The 18,030-nt window shown below is 41.2% G+C and overlaps 1 protein-coding gene and 1 long non-coding RNA gene across 5 annotated transcripts in view; one reads left to right on the top strand and one right to left on the bottom strand.

Moving 5' to 3' along the window:
* Positions 1 to 18,030, top strand: part of hwt (SH2 domain-containing adapter heavyweight) — a 103,685-nt gene that overhangs the window by 52,571 nt on the left and 33,084 nt on the right. The window lies entirely within an intron of this gene.
* On the bottom strand, positions 1,705 to 4,844 carry LOC147754491 (uncharacterized). Its single transcript, XR_015317987.1, has 2 exons — positions 4,236 to 4,844; positions 1,705 to 3,248 (listed from the first exon to the last, which is right to left on the bottom strand). It is a non-coding gene; the product is annotated as an uncharacterized LOC147754491 (long non-coding RNA).

Genomic DNA, 18,030 nt, shown 5'->3' with positions numbered 1-18,030 from the left:
ACCTAGTCTTTCCTCTACAAGAACTTTGCACATCTTCGACAGAAACGTGTTACGTATGGGGGCACAAAACAACCGGCTTTTGATATTCCTGCTGCTTGTTAGAATGAGCCAATAAAAGCAGGTAGCCAATAGGAACATGGCCTATCCAAAACTGTCAACTCCAAACGAACGTATTGAAGAAGTTCACTGATGATCTATATCTAATCACACCGATTGCATTGCACTACAAGTTCCAACTCGATTTTTTCAATAGTCAGTTAACGTCTGTCACGATATGTATTCTGTTGTCCGCTTCAGTAAACGTGACTATGATCGCAGACGTTTCACGGCAGCGGGCCGAGGGCCAACTTGTTCATCTGTTGAAGGTTCAAGTTACGTTTTTAAATAGCTGGCTATATAGCCTATTCGAATAGTTACTATTGAGTTTTGCGGTTTGCGCAGTTACATTTTTCGTTTTAAAACCGTACTGTTTCACTTTAAACTGATACCACTTCGCGAGCGCAATTGTTTTATATAGAAGTTTATAGTGGACCTAAAACAGCTGGATTATAAGATGTTATGATGCAGCATGAGATGTTAACAGCTACATTAGCTAATACATCGACGCCTATCTAATTAGGTCGACGGGTCCTATTTTAGGTGGCGACGACGTACAGGTGTATTTTTGTTCGAGTTGTCTTAACCTCTGCCACCAGGTGGACATCGTACCACACAATTGGTCGTATTTAACGATGACACATGTATGTCTATGTACACGGACGTGCCTGTTCTTGTGTATGTGTCTATATATACGAAGTATATCAGCGAAAGTGGAACTCTTCCATGCTTTGTCTCAAAGACTGTACCTAAATAAAAACAAATATTCCAAACCATAATTTTTCATATCTGTCCGCCACACACACATTCCTGGTAGTCTTTCTATTCAACTTGCGTTACGGTTTCAATCTAGAACTTACTATAATCTAGTTTTAATCCAGAACTAAGTATCTAATTAACTTACTTTTTGCTAGTAGCAGTGCGTTAAGTGATACTGGTAGGCGGGAGATCGCTAAAGTGTCGCATTAATACGCTTACTACAAACATATTTAATAAAGCTTAATCTGGGCTGCCGGCAGGCCAAAAGCTAAACAAAAATTCAAGACTCGAAGCGACCAGGAGATACAAAACAAGTCAAACAAAAAAAGCTAAGCGATATAGCTTATTTAGATGGTCCATTGATATTTTTCTCCCTAAAACGGCCGTTCATTTTTGTTTCAAAAATGTCATTTCGAGCTTTTTTTGGTGAATTTTGGATTTTATCAAATCCAAAGTTTGACGCGGCTCTTCCAATTTGTCTAACAGAAATCTTTTCTCGGATTTTTGTGAGGTCCCATAAAAACTGGCTATAACGTTTAACTTTGATAGGAAGTTATCCAACGCGAAGGGATTAATGAATAGAATTTGAGAAAACGATCAATTGTTCTTCGCTATGAATATATATATTTTGTTTGAGAAAGAAAAGAACACGCTTCCCTTTAGCGCGAAAGACGGTGGACGAACGCATGCTCGTCATGACAAACAGCTTGCCAAACTATGGCGTGCCATATCTTACGAGTATGCGGGTAGGTATATGTCTCTATATAAGCTTATTTACAATGAAAATGATACCCTGACGCCTTTCGAACCCTTTTTTGACTTACGGTGGTCGTAATAGCTATATATATATATTGTGTTATGAGCTGTTTATTCATATAAACTCTTAAGTGCAACAATCACATAGCAATATCTTGAGTATAGGACTAGTTGTTATGTTCTGGGCTCGTTGACTGTCGCTAAGCTGTTTCTGGTGAGCGGTCATCGGTGCTCATAAGATCGCCATTTCGCTGGACTCGCGTCTTTCTAGCTGCTACTAAGTTTTCGGCGTATTTTCTTTAGCGATGATTTTGTTCCGGGCTTAGGCGTCTGCTTTAGGGTTGAGGAACACCATAAGCGGCAGCCTCAATAGGAAAACTGCAGTGATGATGATGATGATTGATATTCGATTCAGACCGCTAACTTAGCCTTGAGTAGAAATGTAATGTGGCGACATAAGGAAGCTAGCAATGTGGCTATTTGTCTCTTATTTTTGATGCCTCCATAATGCAGCTATATAGGTAGAAGAGGGACATGAGACGTGAGGCACGATGAAGTAAACCCGTTTTTTTGTTAGGCTCCTGTGTAAGACAGCGGAAAATGGAGACCTTTAGTGGAATGCTCAGCAGCTCGTTGATGTCGGTGAAAGGCGATTGGTTGGGTGGCCCATGATGAAGCTGAAGCCTTTTCTTTGTCTTCGTTTTCGTGATGCCCCTTTGTCGACCAGAATTTTAACGTCAACAGCAAGATGAAGATACCGATTGCCCTTTATACAATGTCATCGTGGGAACAGACAACTGCAATGAAGTCTCGATTTGTGTATAACACATACGCATATAAAGATCACTATGCTAAATGAACTTGTTCATCCACTTAACATATACAAATAGTACAACATTTCGGGAAAACATAGTGATTATGTTTATAAGTTATGACAAGTATCTACCTCTAAGTCAACTTCGTACATCTTTCAGGCTACAGACCATAGAAACTTCTCCATAGTAAAATATTTATAGTCATAGGCAACATTGCACCGACTGAAATTGGCGCAAATACAGAATGGGAATTAATTAACATATATCTCGTGCATTTCTGTTTTTTTAGTTCATGTTAACACGCAGTCAACTGATTTCCTCCGGCTGTCTACCTCATTAAATCCTCACATCCGGGATTTAGAACACATACAATACTCAATCGCTATTGAACAATGCGTAAAAGTACGATAATAGTAATAGTAACTATAAAGTCATGAGCACAGTATCGTAGCGTCGGGTCCGTATCTGCTGCTGCCGCTCGAATACGCTCAAATATATGGTAGTCATTTTAATCTCGGTGAGTTCTTTGTGATGATTCGCTTTGCGGCCGCCATTCCTGATTTGGCGTTGGGTATCGTGTGAATAGCCAGCCCCAAGCTTCCTTGTCGACGGCGCGTGGCGATAAGGTAGACAATGTTCAAGAGTCTGGAGCAACCGGCGACTGTTGTTGTAGCATACCGAGTTTTTGCGTTACGCTGTTATTGTTTTTTATCCATTTCTATTACAGTGCTGCTGGCTATGTCTAGCTGATGACAGGGCCCAGAAACCCAGAAACGGGTCACTCGAAGAAACTCAAAAGACCTGGACACAACGCCTCTTTTCCTTTAACAGACCAAAAAAAACGAAAGACAGCTGACTAGACGATATTTTTGCCTTTTGCGCGCATAGCAGACAACGTAATTTATGCGCATAATGATATTACATGGTCTATTTGAGAGATGGCCTCGGAGTAGCCTTTGCGTGATCGGTTCAGCCGATGCTAGTACTCTTCTAAGACGAAGTTAATGACATGCCAAGGTAAGGCGATTTTCGGAAGAGTAGACGTTACCTAGACCAGTATCAATATGATGAACAAACACCTATAGTGCTTTTGACGGTTAGTTAAATGACTCACACAAACGAAGTTACTGAGTGTGGCGAATTATAACTAGAGCTGCTGTAGCAGTTCGCTTATAGCAACTGATGTGTAAACACCACGCGATCAATCCAGTGCTATAAAATAAAATAGGACGCATATTTCTCTCCGAGTTGGCAAACGAATTTGGATTTGTACTAAACAACAGCAACGGCGACAGGTCGTACGTGTGTAGATTGAACCGATATTCTTTTATGTCTAAAATCATCACAGTTGTCACTTTAGCTAAGGCAATATGATTTCGAAAAGCGTCACCGAACAATTTAGAAATGTTTGGTGTGTGTACTCCGTTTCTGTTACAGGGGACAACAATAAATTTAAAAGATGATTCTGATAGAAAATAGTATATGTTACCACTGTGGCACCACGAAAAGCCGTTCGTTGCCGTAGTTACTCACGAAGTACGGCTACCGCACATTGTATCGTTTGTCCTCTTTATGCGAGGTTCATTCTTCAATACGGCATATCTACTATATATAGAAATAAATATCTTACACACGAAAAATATGCTACAGCATCCCGCTGCTGATGGCATGCTACTATTCGAGTATTTCTATTATTAGTCGTTATGAAACTATATGAAAAGCTGCACAATAAAACAATTACGAAACTTAAGCTTGTACCATCGTAACAAGGTACCTCTCCAGGTTGTTATATTTTTGATATACACTCACAGGGGCACAACGTTTTCCTTCTTTCGTCTACGATGTCATTACCAATCAAAGGCACACATATTCGAGAAAAGACCATCGTTTGGTCAATGTGAGTTTTGATAAGATGATAATTTTGTAAAAGATCACCATCGTCATCACCGTCGCGCACGAAAAGCGACAATACTTAGTGATGGTAGCATTCGTGTCTTCAGTAGCTCGAAGTACAAAGAACCGAAGCGCATGGAGAGGGAAAGAGAGAGATACGGATAGATAGGGAGAGATATATCCAAAATACGAGCTTCCTTAGGAAACCATCTAGCGCATTTTAAGGTGCAGACGAGAAGCGGCCTCAATCAATGATTTATCAACGGTATACCGACGCGTGATTAACCGACCGTCGCTAGCGGTTCACTATAAGTGTTTGACGGCCGACAGCCATTCCGTAAGTCATTCTAAATACAATGATTGTGGAAGAAACAGGGCGATCACATTCTGTGGCTGCGATAATAGTGGTAGCATAGGGCTAAAAATAGGCGCGATGCGATACGAAACGAACGAAAGCTCCATTGCAAATCATTGGAGCTATACGTTTGACGCTAACGTGCTATATTCGAAAAGCAAGGCGGACGGTTACAAACGAGTAGTCAAAATTATCCAAGTACGATGTTACACTGCATATATCTTATAAAAATATCTTTAATGTAGGTACATCTGCGTTCATGCTCTGACCCGCTACGAGGTACAATTGGCCAGGTGTCAAACGCCCGTTTCTATTAACCCTCAACCACTATTATAACCAGTTATTCAAATTGATCATTTTAAAAAAAATCTCTTAAGCTTACTATAGTTACATTCTACTCCGTTTCCCGGGCGTCAATAGTTCAGTAAATGATTTCAATTAACAGGCTATTGTGGCTTTTCGCTTGTCCCTCTAACGACAGATCGATCCTAGAGACCAGACAGGAGCGATTCTAGTATCTGCAGGTCCTAGTCCTATTTTGTCGCTCGGTCAACCGGCTCCCATCTCTTCCTCGTTGACGATGAGTAGAAAGAATTCGTGAAAAAATTGAGCGTTTTCGCCCCTACACCATAGATATTTCACCCTGTTATGACGAAATGGTTCTGGCTTGCTTTTGTTTTTTGTATCGTTAGTTGCTGTGCGGTGTCGCATGTGTTGGAATTACGCTTGACACCCAATACGAGTCGGGTCCCCATAACATGGTTAGGCTTTTCCGTGTCATTACCTAGGCTTGCTATGTTAGAAAGTATCTTGGCTTCATGACCATTTACTTTCGATTGGTGGTCGAGACGACAGCGATGTGATTGGCGTTTGCTGGCTCACAGATGGGATACGATGCAGGGCTGAGAAAACAGTAGCGTCGTGCCAACTTTCCAATGGCGAGCTGGCAGCCCTAGCAGTAGCCGTATCGTTTTGGTGACTGGCAGCTTTGTCGACAATCTGTTCGCGTCCATGTTCCGATCTGGAAATTTAGCCGCGGGTACAGGGGAAGACGGCCCCATGGAATCGTCAAATATATGGCAGGCACCTGGTTATATATATAAAGAAGATAAGGCAAAACAACCATCGAATGATGACCATTTAAACGGAACGCCGTCAGACATCCCGTCACTTCCCGAGATATTGAAAAGCTGACTACAGATAAAACGTGCAATGATTATTTAGTTACTTTCTTTTTCCTAACTGGAACTCGCTTTAGAAGCGACGGATAAGCAATCGTCTTGTTAACTATGAAACATCGATATGGTTGATTAATGGAATTTGGACAACGGCGCGTTCCATTCTCGATGCCTATAAATAGAAGTAATGAAACAGCTTTGTCATATTTCTAGCTACGGCTGTAATAGTAGCTAACACTCCGATAAATAACGGTAAGCTTCAGCGAAATGTTCATTCTGATATGCCTATCCTCCCATGTGCATGTATGGCGCGTGTGTCATATCCAGTTTATGGGAACAATTGCCTGCCCTATTCCCTACTCACTGCAATACCACATACGCAGCGTTGTCATTATGGGTATTTCGCTTCCTCGAACACTTTTCTGGGGTTCATGTACCGTCGAATCATTTTTTTTTTTCTTTGTCTGTTATTCATGTCATATTGACAAACAATAAAAAGAGTGCTGGGGCTGCCAAGGTTCTGCTTCCGGTTTGTTGATTTGACGTTGCAGATAAGAATTACAGATGTGGCGGACGTTTGTTGCCTTAGCTGCTGCTTGTGCATATGCAACTGTACTTGCCGATGCTTGATATTCTCCCATAGGTCAACCAGCGGTGTACTGATAGTGTCGATGCCGCTGCCCCCAACAACAAACACAACAATGGTGAGTGGGCAGGAAACGTGTTGACAGACCCGGAACTGATCCGCCAGAGCCTAGAATACACAACGAGTTATACCTAACCTGGCCTCGTTCAAGTCGCCAACTAGCGCTATCCGCCGCTGGCACATAGTGTCACTTCGCAAGCGAGAAACGAAAACAACGGTTCTGTTGTTACCGTCGACGACGGTACTGCCGCTGAGTTGTCAACGATGAACTAACTATACTTTTGTATTAACACCGTCTGACGAAAGAAAACGCTGTCAAATGACGATATCCTAAAATGAACGTCATCGATTGTGATTTATTCGGCTCAAGGCTAGCTTCTATATTTGGGTTATAATAATACTGTTTCATTACTAATTAGCTATCTAGAATAGGGCTTCTAGTACTTTGTCGTAACCTTTACTGAGACTGAAGCAAGCTTAACTGTATGTATATGTATTTACATATATCTGTACATAATTTTCGATGCGCTACGTAACTTTGCTGTAAAAAGCTAATTGACATGATTATTTTCGTCTGAACGAAATCAAGGTTTTACCGTTTGGGCATCGGCATTAACGTTTTCTGTGCCCCATGATTATCTGATGCTCCGAGCGTAAAGGAACTTCTACGACGATCGGAGAACAGATATGTAGTAACAGGCACAAAGCAAGTAAAAGATACACAGTGAAAAGGCAATTTGCAGATAGGTGATCGCGCCTGAGACTGCCTCTTCATAGTCGTAGAAAAAATAACCATACCCACGACGACCTCCTTTAGCGGGCCATAAAAAGGAAACAAGCAGAACTTTTCCCTGACTAGATTCATCCCTGCCACACGAATAGGAGCGTGTCTCGGGTAGGAGACAAAAGATTTTGAGTAAACCAGATTGTGTTATCGGATACGGTTAGGTATGAGCAGACGCTTCCTGAACTTTCAATTTAATAAGTATTCAGTAATAGCAGTAATTTCCCTTATAACAGTGACAACAGTACCGCCTGTTGACATATAGTTTCGGTCCTCAGCTGTTTTTAGGTGTCATAGTTGCCTATTACCGACCGGGGTGCAGTGCTAGTGCGACATTCGGCGATTTGAGAGTACGTACGAAATATTTGATCAACGATCATGTGAAACGAATAATGATGTTGTCCTTTAACGTTATCTGATTTAGCAAAGAACTAGCGTCAGGACACATCACTCACTGCTTTGCCTATGCACTGGTGCTTGGCCAAGTTTGCTGATGAGAAAGGATTCGTTTGTTGAACTATGAAGACTGACTGAAGTGTTGTTGTAGAGAAAAATTACTTCTTGCCTCTTGTTGAACTTTTCAGCGTTTTTGGGCCACTGACAGGCAGTACCATCATCCCAAGTCTATCAATTCCATGTGCCAAATGTGTATTGTGGGTCGTCGAAGACCTTTTCCTCTTGCCGAACCTAAGAAAAGTAAAAGTTAACGGGATCTGATGCCGTACACAGTAATATGACAAAGCGTGCGTCTTCTCAATCCTGGGGAATGAGAACGGTTTCGTCTTCTGCTTTTATGACGTTGGAAAGCTGATGACATCCGCATGAACAGAATGACAGCTTTTACCCCCTCACCGGAAGGCGTATTTATTCATTGCAGCACTGAGCCAATTGACGCTCGTGCTGCACACTAAATATGGATGGTAATGGATGGAGTAAATGGCATTGCTGGTAAAGAGGCGAAGAGTAGACAAAGATGACAGTATCCAGTTTGTCTTCACCGCGGATGTCTCCGATCTTCGTCGTTGCTCATATAGATGATGTTCAGACGGCTATTATCGGCGTGTCTAAAGTTGGTCGTCTTCTTGCATCTGTTATTATTATTACTATTGCGAAAGCTGCTCGGCCTATATGGTCTGCACACATTGTACAGTGTTGGAGCTAGCAGGATGCTGCTCCCAGGCGGGTGCTCCATGCGTTTAAATCATGTCGAGATTATTTCATCTTTAGCAGTTTATTTTTACCCTTGCATTCATTAAAAATAAGAGCCGAATTTCAAATAGTAACTTATTTGAGCTGATTGATCTAGCGTCTGCCAGATACAGGCTGTCATCGCATGTAACATGCATGCATGCATGCATGCTAACCCGTTCTAGCGTAAGGACAATTTACGATCCGACAAACGTAAAAAAAAGCTGCTGTTCTATTAGCTTCGTTTGGATGAGTCGCAGTTTATCAAGCTATACCAAGGCAGTGAACGTAGGGTAAATTCGGATCAAACAAGTTTGTGTGTTGTAGCATGCATTAATAATTTATGAGGTTATGATTCCAAACACCTCAAATGCCCAGTGGCATTTGACGTTGAAGATTTACAATGCTGGAACGAACCTGACGACTCTATCCACTATATATATTTCTGTGAGAACTATTGCATGGACCGAACCAGCATCGATATAATAAATTAATCAAATCTTTCTATGTAAAATAATACTTACATATTTATCCAAGCAGAAGTAAGCTGTCCGATAATGACTCAACTAGGCTACTTAACAGGCGAATGTCATTCTTCTTAAGAAGGCACTGATATTGGTGTAGAGCCAGAAACCTGATTTAGCCTAGTTCTTTGTGCCTTTGTGCCTAAGATCTTTGTGCTATCCATGATTTTAATTGGGGTCAGCCAAATAGGGTCAGCCAACCGCTCGAATCGTCTCAAACTCATATCATAACGGATGATGATTTCTAACAGCAATGATGACTGTTTTCATAGTCTATATTCAGACTTGCTTGTCGTCCTTGGTGCACTAGTCACCAATTAGTATAAAATAGTATTTTAGATAGAAAAAAATTCTATTGGATATCCTTTCGAGTTGCGATATACAGATTGATGATGGATGCATCACATTATTTGGGGAATGTTATTATGAAGGTAGTGGTGCTTCCGCGGTAATTGGTTCTTCGGCGCCTGAAATCACTCCCGTGGATGAAGTCCGCTGGAGTTGAGACAGCAAGTTTTTTTTTATTTAAAAGCTCAACTATTTTTTTTAATCGGATTCTCATTACACTACCTGGTGTGCATTGATTTTTTCTGTTTGCGCTGCGTTTTTGGCACAGCAGCCCACGACTGTCGACTAGATAAGAGAAGATAAGTCGATTGACCCGTAGATGACCACTTCTGGCGCCGCTGTCAGAAGTGACGTTCTCTATGGTAGCTGCTGGTGTTCTTTCGAGGTGTGCACAAGAGGAGCCTCTGCCGATACAGTAGCTAGACGAACATAAAGGCAAAAAATCATCCAATTCTCCCGGCCAGTTCTCAAAGAGAACAAAAAACCTTCAAAACAACGCTAATAAATCTATGTTATACTCCAAAACTGCCGCTGTTCATGACAGAAAGAGTATTGCGGTTTCGATGCCGCAGACATCACTACTCAGATGCTTATTATCGTCCTGGGGTGGTTCGGTGGCAGGGAAAGTTGGCGGTCTAATATTTTCCTGAGCGCCCTTTGCGTTCCATCTTCGGTGATACCGACATATTGTGAACATGTTGATGTTGCGCTAGCGTAGACTAAACACGGTGGGACAAGTACTTGGAACAAGCTCGGGTTGCCTCGGACCACGTAAACAATTTATTAATGGAAGCCAAATAATGAATCTGTATCAAGCGACGCCAATGGACGTTCCACTATTCTGTACATCTACAACAACAATGGTAGAAGCATGCTTTGTCTTTGCTGAATCAATGCTGCCTCGAGCGTTGGTTCCCTCTGGTGGCTTTCCGCACATTATTTGGTTCTTTGGTACTGGCATTAGACTATTGCGGCCAGCAAATCGTCGCAGCGCTTGGCTTGTCGACTACAGAATCGCGAAGACCAAATGGACACTATTACACTGCATTAATACGGTAGAAAATCACCGAAAGGAACTTTACAAATATGGCGCCACAGTTGCCGCCGTTGTTTTTATGCCGGATATTCTAACCATGCCGATCCGGCCTCAGCGCGGCAATGTTTGTCTGCAGTAGAGTTCAGTAATGGCTCTGCCGTATCCGTCAATAGAAAGCACAATTCTATCCCAGATGAAATGACCCCAAAAATACGTTTGGCAACAATGCTATGCCTAACAGATTTTCTATGATTGTACGTAGGCCGAAAATACGTTCATCACCGCCTGTCGTCAACGTCGTTTTGTGTAAATGTTTATTCTGAGGTATAGTTGCCATGTTTATCATAGTTGGTCAAGTGGTCAGCTATTCAAAGGGTGGACGCGAAGACATCCAAAGATAGCCAAAAATCAGCTAGAGTCAGGCGGAAAAAAGATGGTTTTTTTGTAAGATAAGATTACGCAGTACATTTCTGCAACGTACAGCTTCTTTCTAAGTGCGAACCTCTACTAGCTTTAACTGTCAATATGGTACGATTCTCCTGATCTCTGATGAACGAACATCTAATTAGTTTCACGATTTAGAGATATTACTTTTATAGCCCCACAGAAGACCTTAGTAGGCGTGGTAGGCGTAGAGGCACCTTCGAATATATGCATGGACTTGGGCAGTAGTTAGATGCAATACCGTTCTGTGAGTTTTTACGATTCGCATGTGTCTGCACGGGCTAAAGCGTGCCCGTGTCTTCTGACAACCAACAAACCATACAATGTACGTTTACGTTCTTAATCGAGAGAAGTTTGTGTATGCCCAGTATGTGTAACATCATCTAATTTGATTATTCAATCATCTGTTTGTTAATCACGTTCACTGTAGCGTCAATGGAAAACATCTGCGCATGTCTACGTTTACCTCCGTTCGTCCATAATGATAAATCACCGTCATCCTGCTGTTATTTTACATTCATTCTATGTTCATTCACGCTCTGTTCGATATAAACGAAGCCATTTGTATATTACGTGATATTTAAATTCTAGGCTTATACAGTATCATAGATGGATCCAGGCAATTTCGCCTATCTACTGCCTAGGCCAGCAAACGCAGTACGGATGTTGGATAGGGCGCTATTCTTTGATGATGTCAATTTAAGTCTCAATTTGCGATGTAGAGTTGTCACTGTTACTTCTAGTCCAACTACAACCGAGTGAGCATAGTAGACGTATAGCATCGACTTCTCGTGATGAAGTATGATGTGTCCTGGGTGCTTTGCCATATCGATGCGAACGCCGGCTGTACGAGCTATGTCAAGTGATGTTTTCATTGAATCGTCCATCCAGAAGCTACGGAGAACGAGGGGCGTCGGGAACAATATGATATAGTGATTTCAGGCGGTTCTGTGGCAGTTTTTTTCCTGCTGACGTCATTATTTCACTGGGGCATAGCATGCCAGGAATCCTGTTTTGGTTTGTGACCGCTATTATGTCATAGTGTGATTGTAGCATGCATGTGGTCTGTTTGACGGACAGCTAGGAAATTAGCTATTACTGCATTTCATTAGCTTGCAAGTCCTCTTTCATGCCGCGCCAATTTAAATAATGTTCAAAATAACAACTCTTAAACACAGTCTAGCATTTCCAATTATGTACCTTTTTAGACGCTACTGAGCGTAGATGTAATGAAAGTGCGTTACTTTGTAACTCTGCGCAGCCAACGACCTAGACGAGGCCGAGTCAGTGAATACCGCATGAATCTAGGCACAATGCGACATTTAATAAAAAAAAAAATACGCTATTTGTAGAGCTGCTAATTTATGCTAGTTTTACCTACCATTGTCGCTATTCTCAAAACAATGATCTGATTAATTTTTCATAAAGAATCATTCACGATTTCCAGCATTTTCATCCAGGGAATAAGATAGTGCCAGAATATTGCGTGTTTCTTCCGCTCTAAAACGCTGGAAGAGAGAAGAAACACATGTGTTACTTCTTTCATAACAGAGGCATGTGTCCGTGAAGACATTAATTGCTTTGCTGAAATAAACAGTATAAATATCATTGCGTCGTGAGAGCTGGTAGGGGCGCTACACGTATAGCTAATGTTTTTCTCGTACTATCCAAAAACAACAAGGGCTAAACGTAAAAATAATTCTTACAAATCCATATCTGTGTCCGTATGAGTTACTTCATGTTCAAGTTCATCAGCTTAGTTATACCCTCTTTGTGCTTGGTGCATTCGAACGGTTTGGAGCCATTGTTTGCTAATAGTATTTAAGCAATGACGTCCTATGAGAAAGCAGTCCCTGACCGTACAGCAGTTCGACAACTTAAAAACACTTAACTTTCACGGTACTTCGTCTTGATCAGCAGGTGCAAGTGCCCTATGTCCAGTGAAGAATGGAGAGCCTTTCATGTGAACGTGACGCATGTGTTGGCAAGCAGGGATGCGTGAACGGCAAAAGTCGAATAGAGCTATACGTGTCCGCCTTTTGACGCACCCGACCGATCTTGTACTTTAATTGCTATACTGTACAAAACATAGATTTTACGCAATCGCAGCGTGACGTTTAGCAAACTTGGATGAATTTTTAACCTAAAAGCTCGCTTATTACCAAGCCGAATTTGTAGGAAGAGTAGCATTGCTTTTTTTACGCATCTCTGTATTTGAATAATCATGTGTCTGTAGTACGGCGGAAATGAAATGTCATCTGCAAAAAAAAAAGCTGTGGTCGACGCAGGGCATTCTTGCTTCACAGTAACAACATAGACAACTACGACGATAACACCGGCATTTTCGAAACCTGCTAAGCAAAAGTGGACAAAGTTACACCCGAAATTCGCAAAGACCGCTGGCTTTTTTCAAATTAATTTTCTCTTTTTCCATTGTCTGGACCCCTTTGACCCCATCGTGATGATAACCGATCAATTTTCGTCTATGTTCATTCTGCGGTCAATTTATTCAGATCCACGAAACGTTGATTCGATTCTGGTTTCCCTTTCACGCCAATTTTGCGTCACATTTCCGCTGTTGGTAAAACAAAAGCGCACCCAACATGGCTAGTACAATCGTATCATAGCTGAGGAAAGTGTAAAGGAGGCGTAAAGATACTGCGTACGTATCTGCAATGGGGACAGAGCAGAAACCGAAAGCCATAATAGTGCTTTTTATCATTTGCGCGGTAAAGTTTGACCCCGTTCTAACACAGACAGACGCGCGCATACGTACGTAATCGAACAAAAAAAAAAAAGGAACAATTTTCTTCTAAATGTACATATTGTACATTGTGAAGATTTAGGTAGAATCATAGAAGTAACGATTTGGATAGATCCCACGTCTGTCCAACTTCCATTCTGAGTCGAGAATGAGTTTGCCATTTGCGCTGCAGTGTTAGACAAATATATATAACGAACTGCTCATACTTGTTCTAAAATTCAATCTCGGCGTCCGTCTTGACGAGACGACGCAGTTGAAGATGCAACTTACCAACATTATGTAGGATATCACCGACTTATAAACCGACAACAAGTTATAAGCAACAAGTAACTTTGCCAACGGGTCGTGAAGACGGGATTGTCATGGTCGCATACGCGCAAACGAATTTAACGCTGCTCTATATTGAATAGATCTTTCGTGTCCTATTTGCTTTCTCAGGGCAGTCAATCTTATTCTTTCTTTCAATTCTATATTTATAAGCAATCATAACAACGCCCAAACTAGGAAGGTGCATCAGGGAAAACTAAAGGGAATTTGTAAATATCAAAGATTGACATCTTCTAAGTTCTGTAGAACAATTATTGTATATTAATTTGAAACAAGTGAAGGTGTCACGAAGTGAACATTTTTTTATATCTTATGGTTATGGCTTTTGATTTTTTGTATTGGTTGCCAACAACGTACAGGTATGTGTGTGTCCCAAGTACGTAAAGACTACTTCATAATCGAACAATTTCGGGTACATCTGGAAGTCACGTGGCTTTCTAACTTGTACATAACTAATCAATATTTAACCAGGGGATCCGTTCAGAATGTTGCTTGGTTAAGGTTATCCGCAAAAAAATTGGATAGATTTCAAACGTACGTTAATTTTCGCCATATATATATTTTGCTCCACTTATGATAAGGTTAGCCGTATCAAGGTGTATCATTACTAAGACCCGTACCACTGACGTTTATGTGCCGTCATTATATAAAGTACGCTTTTTTCCAACAAATTTATTGCGGTTACACGTTAAACTATCGTTATAAATGTACATCGATCGAAACGTGTTGATTAGCAACCTAAGGCAATGTAAAGCTAGCGAGCAACCGGCTGTATCTACACTTGTAAGCTTGGTCGACCTAAGTGTGGAATCATTGCGACACTGAAACAGCTTTTCACTGAGCACACAAGAAGCACGACCATCTGTTTTCCAGCTATAAACATACTACTCAGCACCGGTACAGGACACGCACACATAAACCATAAATGTGCATTGTGAACCATTATCCTGGCAGGGCGAAGTTCCCATATGTCAATGACTTCTTCTGTCTTTCCTTTTTACTAGCTATCTCATGGAGGTAACGGCTATGATATAATAGTGTAAATAATTTCGTATGAAGGAAACTGTGGCTGCTTTGTTGTCACATGGCCAAAAATAAATTAGACGCTGTACTGAACTGAAAGATAACTGGTACAGACAGACCCAGACAGTCGAAGAGACCTTCATACGTAATTCAAGGTATAGAGGACCCCGAAATAGTCCCAAGCAGAAACTGTAGAATGGCTGTGTGCGGTGCCTGCCTTTACTTGTCAAGTAAATGGCCACGTTTATTATGTGAATGCTCCACACTCATATAATATGTACTGTACATAGGCGAAGGTCGGGAAGTCAAGCAACTAGAACACAATAAGCTTCTATGATCATTGTTGTACCGCTAACAACGACAGCAACAACATCTCGGCGAACGTTAAACTTCTTGTTCCCGAAAAGGAAATGGAATCGGCAAAAAAGATTGTTGGCGTTTCAGTTACTTTCTGTGGTTTCCGCTACGGCCTGCCTGTCAGACATGTAGCTGGTAGTAAACGTAAAGTTCAGTTTAATTACTTTGCAATGGACTGGAGAAAATTAGCAGAAATTATAGGCTGGTTGCACAAGAAAGGCAGAATAAGCTACCCTCTGCTTAAATCAAATCGCTACGTGCGCGTATAATAACAGTGGACCGCAGGTGCACTCATCGTCAATTCTCTTTATGTTCTGTGACGAGAAACAGTGAACGCTATGTATCATTATAGAGAATGAGACAGGGCGTATGAAACGACTGTGAAAGTAATTCAGTTTTCAATGAAGCAGGAGCTGTTTCGAAGTGCGTCTCTACTCCGGGTTCGAACCCAGACCACAGCGTGTCCCTCAGATTAGCAGGCAAATACGTCTCCCAAATACGGGGACATGTTTACCAATTCCCATCATACAGCTGTATGTGTTGTGCCATATCAAATAAATAAAACGTGTTATTATATTACTTATTATACATGCGATTTATCATTTTACCGTTTCGTATTTAGTATGGACAAAGCAATGTTTATACGCGTATGGGCGTGTACGATGAACAGGAAAGCATCTGCCCGTAATGGAGGAAATGGTACTATGTTGGGAGTCTTGTCGCTTGTCGTCTTTGAGTTAGTGCATAGCGGTACTCTTCAACTGCTATCTATCCGCATCTGTTAGATCCATGATTCTTGACGCTGCATGTCGATTTGTCTTCGTATTTGTTTATGTTTATCTCAGTTGTAGATAAACACTTCGTCTGGTAACGTGTAGTTATCTTACCGGGCTAGATTACAGATCAGAGCCCCTGTATTTATTATCTAGATCTCGTAGAACTGCACTAATTGCTTTACTTTTACTTGATTGATAAAAACACCGCGCTTGGATTTCGGTAATTATAACATAAAAAAAATGGTAACTGTAACAGCAACATCAACAATAACTTAATGACCGAAAATCGTGCCGGTGACAAGCAAAGGTATCACAGTTTATACATATTCTGTGATAGTGACATCACGTAATAAGCCCCGTTTAATGCTCTGTACGACGTCACAGCATTCCCCAAGCAAGCCTAAACAACAAAGACACGGAGAGCCGCAAAAGAAATAAGCAACAATAGTTGAACTGTAATTTTATCATTACAGCGCCGCTAAAGCCGATGCCAGCGGCGTACGGAGCCAACGGTAGGATCTGATTCGGCAGCGTGTCCTGATACCGCTATATATATATATATATATATATATATATACGGAAATGTATTACCAATATAATGTGGTACGAGTATTTTTCTTACAATGATGCCACTGGTGAAGTATCCATTAGTCGCTGCGGTGCCGGCAGCCGTGACCGCGACATCGTTGAACTCGCGCCTGTTACTGATCAATGAAACAAGAAGCGACACACTATAATAAGTAAACATAAATTATGGAAGATAATTTGTTTAGATATCTTTTTTTTTTTTTTTGGATAAAGTTCCAACTGATGACCGGTCGACTGCTAGTTGAACTGAAAACAGTCGAGAGCTGTAGAAGCCTGTTCCTGCAAATGTTTAATCACAAATATTATACGATGTCTTCTCTTTTAGATAATATGGTAGGCAAGTAGCAATAATAACGAATTGTTGTTCGAAATCTGATGGGTCACCCAAGTTTGTTTGTTTGCTTTACAACAGCCGGCTGCACGTAATACCAAATGTTTGTAAATCCTTCGATATAATTTTAGGAATACACAAAATTTGTTATATCCGGTACTAGCATGAGCGCTTGCTCAGGGCAACAGATGTCGAGTAACTTTTATTCGTTTGCAACCTTACCATCCGACATTCTGACATAGCTGGTTATTTCGACTGTGAAATATTAATGTACTGCCTGGTAATGTTCTAAGAGTGTAAGACTTTCGAGCGCCTAGAATTAGGCGATGTCGTCTTCTCCATGTTACGTACCATTAGAGGTAGGACACCCAGTGTATTGAAGATACATAGTAACTGTATGGAAAATCTATTGAGTTTCCGATATATATATATATGATGACTGCTTCTGTCACCAGATCGCGCGAGAGGACGCGACGTAAGGCATCAAATGACGACCCATATTCGATGCGGGTCGTCATCTGATTTTTATTCTGATGTATTCAGTGCTCTGCGGAACTAATCGTCTGGATTCATGTGCTGGAGTCAATTTCTCGGCGCGCATCGGCTTCGTGTAAACCAGTAGAAAGGAGCTAAAACGGCAACTATATCTTCAACAAATCTAAGTCAGTATTAGGGTAACAACGAAAGTTTGAAATTAAGTAAGCTAGCAGACTATATTTGGTCGGTAAAGTGGAAACAACGTACATACAAAAAGGATCTGCTTTTTGATTTCATCAAAATGAACGTCTGATACGAAAAGAGAAGCTTGAATTATGAATTGAGTACGAGTCCTTCGATTAACAATATGCAAGCATCATGCTACGCTCTGCTTATCTAATGAAGACTCGTAACGTACTATACACAGGATGTGTTGTCCATAATTCTAGGCTAGTTAGGCCTGCTGGGCATCAAGGAGAGGCCGTTTCGAGTAAACATAGTTGGTTTGATGCTCTGGTAGTTGTGAGCAAATGATGACTATCATAGGAATAGATGCTCGTGTATG

Source organism: Varroa destructor, unplaced genomic scaffold (assembly GCF_002443255.2).
Source record: "Varroa destructor unplaced genomic scaffold, Vdes_3.0 BEIS01000007.1, whole genome shotgun sequence".
Lineage (NCBI taxonomy): Eukaryota > Metazoa > Arthropoda > Arachnida > Mesostigmata > Varroidae > Varroa > Varroa destructor.
The sequence above is the reverse complement of the archived record's forward strand: the minus strand, read 5'-3'. Positions and strand labels throughout refer to the sequence as shown.